At 48.3% G+C, this 7,303-nt stretch overlaps 1 long non-coding RNA gene across 1 annotated transcript; it reads right to left on the reverse strand.

Annotated features, from left to right (window-relative positions):
- Nucleotides 1-5,279: 5,279 nt before the first annotated feature.
- On the reverse strand, nucleotides 5,280-6,851 carry LOC127346761 (uncharacterized). The gene is made up of 3 exons (XR_011744329.1): nucleotides 6,395-6,851; nucleotides 5,953-6,019; nucleotides 5,280-5,872 (listed from the first exon to the last, which is right to left on the reverse strand). It is a non-coding gene; the product is annotated as an uncharacterized lncRNA (long non-coding RNA).
- Between the last annotated feature and the right edge of the window lie 452 nt (nucleotides 6,852-7,303).

Below are 7,303 nucleotides of genomic sequence, written 5' to 3' on the forward strand. Positions count from 1 at the left end.
TGAACCATAGTATATAGGCTTTGGGTTTGACAAAGTAAACGCTAGTTTTATTCCGCATTTGTTAAGCCCATCTCGTAAAAGTTTTGAACCGCCTATTCACCCCCCCTCTAGGCGACATCCGTGTCCTTTCAACAACCTTGAGATATTTACTATTTGATGAAAGGAATGGTCTAAGTTGACGGCTATGGGAGGATGCATCAAAAGAAAGGTCAGAACTTTTTGTGGGCCTCTCTTCTGATGAAGATTGCTTCATTACAACTGCATTCTGATAATAATGCAAAAAGAGTTGAACAATGAACTATGCAAACATGTATTAAGCATTGTTGATATGAGATAGTCACAAGTACTAAGCACATACTTACATTATATCGTTGCGTAGGGTCACTACAGAATCTTTTTTACCCTCTATCTTGTACTAAGGACTGCTTCATTACAACTGCATTCTAGTAATATTGCAAACATAGCTACAATAGTGAACTATTCAAACATGTATTATGCAATGTAGATATACGATAATAAAAAGTTGCATAAATAAGCACAAGACAATGTATGGAACTTGTACTAAGTACAACTTACATCATAATGTTGCACAGGCTCGCTACAGATTCTTTTTTGGCGCCTATCTTCTAATGATGACTGCTTCATTACAACTGCATTCTGATAATGCAAACATAGTTACAACAATGAACTATTCAAACATGTATTATGCAATGTAGAGATCAGAAAACAGCATGTAGCAGAAATAAGCACAAGATAAGATATGATACATGTACTAAGCACATACTGGCTCGCTGCAGGTCCTTCTCTTGCGTGCACTAGTCGTGGTCAACATGCCTGTCATTTTAGGCCCAACCATCAGGTGAAATGCTAATCATCTTGCTTGATTGCCCTTAATCTGTGTTTAGATCACATTTAAGACCAAGTCAGCTAATTTCAAATAACAAAAAACTTGAACTGCCAAATGAATAAGCTAATATTTACCAGATATCAGATTAAAACCAACTAGATGTTGCTTTGCATTAGATAAGAATTTCAGATATTCATATTTAGAATAGGATATGGTCATAGGCTCTGCTTTCAGCTCATAGGCTCTTATATAGTTCGGAGGAGAGGTCGAGTGGGTGGCCGAGGCGGCCAAAGAATAACAAAAGTGCCTAGGCTAGGTGTGGGCCCCTCGTGGCCCTTCTCGGTCTCGTCTTCTGGCTCTGTGAGTCTTCGGGTGAAATATGGACTTTGCGATATTTTTCGGGAATTTTCCTAAAAGTTGGACTGCAAAAAAAAGAGATACTAGAACAATTCTGCTGAAAACAGCGTTAGTCCGTGTTAGTTGTATTCAAAACACACAAATTAGAGGGCAAACAACAGCAAAAGTGTTCGGAAAAGTAGATACATTTTGAACGTATCACTGCGCCCCATTGCCTTCCTGCTCGAAGGCTGGTCCCTCGCATTTACGTGGGTCATCTCCATGGCCATGATCTCGACCTCCTCATCAGACGGACGAGGCCAGCAGGGTCGACACATCTCCCTGATGGGGTTCCAATTGGAGATATTTCGGTGAGACATGTGTTTTTTGGCGTCGATTGGGTGTGATGGTCGACGCTGCTCGAGTTGGCTTCCTTTATTGCCCTCGCCTTGGGCGGGAAATGGCTGCCGGGCGCGTGAAGTATTCCGGCCACGACGGGAAACAGAAAACGAACACGGACGGGAAACCGAAGCCGCCGTAGGCGGGAACCAAACGGAAGCGCGTAATCATCTATGGCGCGCGAAGCCGGCGACGGCCATTAGCGTCCCATCGAGCAGGGGAGGACACTTTGGGTCGGGTCGCTAGACGCACCGCCCAACTAAAACGGACAAACACGCTCAAACTGTCCACAGATCGACCAAACAAAGACAAACAAACTGTTTGGGTCGTTGATTTAGATCGGCTTGCTGGAGATTCCCTTACAGGCGGCCAGAAGAAAGCCAGCCGATGGTTCCAGGATTCGGCCGAACTTCTTAAACAGTCGCACGCACGGGGCTGCCCATAGTGATCTGTGTTGCCACTTGTGTATTGCGTGTTCTTGTGCGAGAAAATAGAGCAACCGAGGTTACCGGAGCAGGAACTGTTGCCGCGGCAGCGTGACGGATGCATGTGGCGACTGCACGTGCATACCACTGCGGGTGCGTGCATGGCCAGTCGGATACGCCCTGCACTTGCAGGCAAATTCGACAAAAATAGCCCATGGACGAAAGGAATCTCAAAAATGCACCATCGGCGAAAGTATTTCGCAGAAATAACCCTCGCGTGCCGCGCCTGCAAGCACGCCGTTGCAACCGTCTGTGCCACGCCCTCCGGCCCGGCGCGCAAGCGTGCCCGGCGTGGCTGGCGGGCCCCGGTGCGCGGTAGTGCAACGCCCCGGGCGAGGGCGCGGCACGTACACGTGCAACGCCGGCGCCGGTGGCGCGGCACTGGCGGACGCATAAGGCCGCCCAGGCCCGCCCGACCCGGCCACTTCGTCCCTTTTCTGGTTGAGAGGAGTGGCGGCGGCTTCTAGGGTTTTCTCTCCCCCTCTTCTAATCCCCACCCAAACTTCACAGATTTGAGCCATTTCTCCGTGGATTTCGAACCCTCCAAGTTTCTAGAGGTGCTCTCCCTCATTTCTCTTGTTTTTGACCTATTGGATTCTTGTTTTTGTTGTTGCACATGTCGCAATCTTGGAATCCCTAGATATATGAATTGACCCAAATGTTATGAAATGTGTAGTTGTTTTGGCCTATTTTGGGCTCCTATGGTGTATATGATGCATTTTGTTTAAGATTGGTAGGTTAGGGTTAGTGCTATTGTTATGCTTTTTTATGGTGTGTTATGATTAGGGTTAGGATTAATGTTGGCTTGGTGTATATAAAGTGGTTTGTTGTTATGTTTGTATATTTTAGGGATGGCGAGAATTGTCCATGTTCATCATGTGGACAAGGACTCTTTTTTGAAAGGAAACATTGACCCGGACCCGGATGAGGTTGACTTGGTGTTCGAGCGTAGCCCTAATTATGCAGAGGTCTTGGAACAAGTTAGGATTGATTTGAATTGGATGGACCCGAGTTATGTAGTTGAGTTGGAGGGAAGACATAATGCGGGGTTTGGAATGCATGTTTGTTGGAAGACAATGCGTATCAACTCGGAGCAACGTTGGGTTGCATACAAGGAGGTGGTGGCAGAATCACTAGATAAGGCTCTTGAGTTGTTCGCCACCAAAAAGGTTGATACAGCTTTGCACTTGGACTTGAACCGGCTTGCCTCCCCGTTGAATGGTACGAGTCATCAACCTTTGAACCAAGAGGAAATAAGCGAGCCTCGTTGTAATCATGAGGCAAATGATGAGGAGGAAGAAGATGGGAATGAGGTTGAGCTTCACGAGAACAATGTTGGAGATTTGGATAAGTATTATATCCAAGAGAATATGGACCATGAGCTCCCGTATAGTCGATGCTATGCATCAGACTCGGATGATGATGGTCCCGATGAAGAAATTGATGAAGAGGGATTCACGGCCAAGGAGGCGGAAGCCCACGAGAAGGTATTGGGACGAGATCATCGGGTACCCTTGTTTCGTGATCTTAGTCTTGCGGATGAAGCCATAGTTGATGGCGGTATGGGTGTAGTGCTTGGACCGAGGCCTATTTCTCACCGTGATGATAATCACGCGATGAATGGGATTGCTTCCGGAATAAAGTTCTCAACATTGTTGGAGTTGAAGCATTGGCTTAAGGAGTACTCGGTGAAGCATCATCGTCCGTACAAGGTGGTTCACTCGGACGTCAAGCAACGTTACACAGTTAAATGTGAGGAGGATGGATGCCCTTGGGTTGTGCGTGCAAGACCATTGAAGGGAGATCCCGATTGGCACATATCTAGTTGTGTATCAACTCACATGTGCCGAGGAATGAGGATGGATGGAAAAGATGCCAAGCACGAGCACCGACAACTTAAATCTGAGTTCATCGCATATAGGCTTTCGAACTCCATCTCGTCACTTCCAACAATGAGCATCAAGAGTGTGCAGGAGCTTGTGCAAGCTATCTTCAACTACGAGGTGAAGTACGGAAAGGCATGGAAGGCGAAGCAAGCCGCGTTCAAGATGTTGTATGGTGATTGGGAGGAAGCATATAACCGACTCCCTAGGTTGTTAGGAGCGATGGCCGCCGCTAACCCGGGCATGGTTCATGTGGTTGAACCGTATGGCAATAAGACAAGGATTTACAACGGGAAGAAGGTTCGAGTATTTGGCCGTGCATTTTGGGCATTTCAGCAATGCGTGAGAGCTTTTGAACATTGCAGGCCTATCATCTGCGTCGATGGTACCTTCTTGACCGGACAATTCAAGGGCACGAGTGTTGTCAAGAAACCAACGGAGGTACTGGTTGAAAGCATCCTCGCTATGTTCTTCATATTGGATTCCTTTCGCTTTCTTCTGTTCCTCCACTCGCATGACGAATTTCTTCACATGCTTCTTATGAATGTTGTGCCAATCCGTCTTCTTGCTCCTCCTCCTATCAAAGCTGCAAATGGAGAAACCCATGTCAATGATGCGAATGGAAAATACATCAATTTACAAAGAGCTACAAAGGAGGTCTCACCCGTGAAGTACTATACTCGTGTCCTTCCATTCAGGAGGGCAAGGCTGAAGTAATCCAAATTGTCTCATAACCCGCTGTGGCATATGATGCTCAACGGCCCACATGCATACCAAGGGACAATGCATATACCAAAGATGAGCTTCCGCCATGCAAGTCGGGTTAAGTGTGAATGTTGAAGCGTTACCAAGCTCCGATCGAGGACCATATGGCTCCCATTCCACCTACATCGTACCACAATGATGTAAAAAAAGAAAGTCACAAAAACACCGTGCATTGGACTTATGGGATGAAAATATTCACCTGCTCCGGTGTTAGGTTATCAAACTCGTTGGTGTACGTCTGATAGGCCGCTATTGGGTCGTCACTGAACTCGGAGACAATGTCCCACTGATAAGCCCAAGTGGGTCGCCGCAACTGGTTGCCGTGATCATTGTAATTCTTGTAATGGAGAACACGAGGCCTTCCGACAGGGAAGCGCTCCCAGCTCCAAATCGATAGAAGAAGCAACGGACCACCAATGCAAGCGTCCTTACCGATCCTGCAACAAGCTTCGTCCAACTACACAAAAAGGGAACAAATATTAGTCTTGTCCCAAAATGAAGATGTAATGTACAAATGGGTTAGGGTTGATACAAGTGATTACCTGGCGGTACAAGAAGGCCAATGCCGCCGAACCCCAACTCCATTTAGTCTCCATTTTGGTTAACGCCTTCAACCAGTGCCACTGAGCGGTATTCCCACTGCAGTCAGGAAATAGAGTTCTCGTGATAACATACCACACATACACACGTGCGTATAGCTTAATCACATCACGGCTGGCTCCCTCCGGGCATGTCTTGAAGTTCTGTGAGATCCAAGTGAAAGTAGCCCCGGCGGAGACCCTTAATTTCTCACCCCTCTTGTTTACAATCTCATCAGGAGCCTTGCCAATAAGGTCAAACATCTTGCCACGCCAGTCTTCACAAGATGTGTCGATACATAGTGGCTTCCCCTCAATGGGGAGTGCAAGTATCATCGACATGTCCTGCAAAGTCACGGTCATCTCACCGGTTCGGAGGTGAAAACTATGCGTCTCCGGTCTCCACCGATCAACAAGAGCAGTGATGGCGGAAGGGTTCATGCTCGGTGTCCGCCGGGTCACCATATGGATGAATGGAAGTAGACCTAGCGGCTCGATGTACTCCGTGTACCGCTCATCGTATGGCATCTTCTGTAAGGACGAGGCCTCGTGACACCTAAGTCGGAGGGGTCCAAAGACCTACACAAATAGAAGCCTCGTTATTACATATGCATATAGCATTGGAAAACAATATGTACCACTAGGTTTATTTCTATTACCTGCTTCTTCTCGGACATTAAGTACGCACGGTGTCTAGTATCGTAGTGAGGTTCGAGAAGCGACATCCTACACATATGTGAGCAATAGTAACAACATAAGAGCTAATATGTGAGCAAATGTGACAAAATATAAAATAATATGTGACCATGTCACTACAAAATCTAGCACACAAGACCCAAACAATATTAACACAAATGCTATTCACATCCTACAAGATTAAAAATGGGTATAAATTTCTAGATATCTTGATGAACTAGGGTTTCCCAAAAGCTATATGTGAGCATTTGACTTCAAAATCTAGGCCACAAAAAAACTAAACAATAGTCACACCTCTTGTTATGGCCATGCTACAATATTGGTTTCTAGAACTATTGATGAACTAGGTTGCCAAATTTCTTCACATTTTCGAATAAAAGAGATGGGGATTGAGAGGGAAAATACCTTGGAGATAGGTGGGGAGCAAGATCCCGGATTGGAGGAGGGAGAGAGGGTGGGTTGGAGGAGGGACAGAGGGGACAGCAGCCGCCGCCGACGCCGACGCCGCCGCCTGGTGCCTCCCGCGCCGCCTGGAGCCTCCCGAGTCAGGAACCCTAGCGAATAGGGACGAAGTGGCCGGGTCGGGCGGGCCTGGGCGGCCTTATGCGTCCGCCAGTGCCGCGCCACCGGCGCCGGCGTTGCACGTGTACGTGCCGCGCCCTCGTCCGGGGCGTTGCACTACCGCGCACCGGGGCCCGCCAGGCCACGCTGGCACGCCTGCCGCGCCGGGCCGGAGGGCGTGGCACAGACGGTTGCAACGCCGTGCTTGCAGGCGCGGCACGCGAGGGTTATTTCTGCGAAATACTTTCGCCGATGGTGCATTTTTGAGATTCCTTTCGTCCATGGGCTATTTTTGTCGAATTTGCCGCACTTGCACCGCATGCCGTGGACGCACGCGCGCGCGAGGCACAACGGCCAGTGAAGCGATGCTGCTACAGCAAACTTTGGCAGTGCGGCACAGTCCCCGGACTCCCATGCGAGAACGCGCACGCGCACGTTCCTCGTAGCGGATACAACCCCGACGACTTGTTGCGTCGTTGAGCTGGAAGAACAAACAGCCAACGAAAACAAACCAGACGAAACCACCGGCCCCTGCCTACGTACGTCAGCCCTGCTCAGCTTGCTCACTTGCTTCGTCCACGCCACCCATACGCATCGCAATCTGTGCACTGCTCTAGGATGTGGACATGCATTGGCGAACTAGGTTTCACGTACGTAGACGTAGCTGTGCACAGTACGTAGAGTCGAGGCGTATGTACGTATCCACATGTCGTAGCTGAACCGGCCATTGCAATTACTAGTGACTGGCAGTCT

The sequence above is a fragment of the Lolium perenne genome, chromosome 4, assembly GCF_019359855.2.
Source record: "Lolium perenne isolate Kyuss_39 chromosome 4, Kyuss_2.0, whole genome shotgun sequence".
NCBI lineage: Eukaryota > Viridiplantae > Streptophyta > Magnoliopsida > Poales > Poaceae > Lolium > Lolium perenne.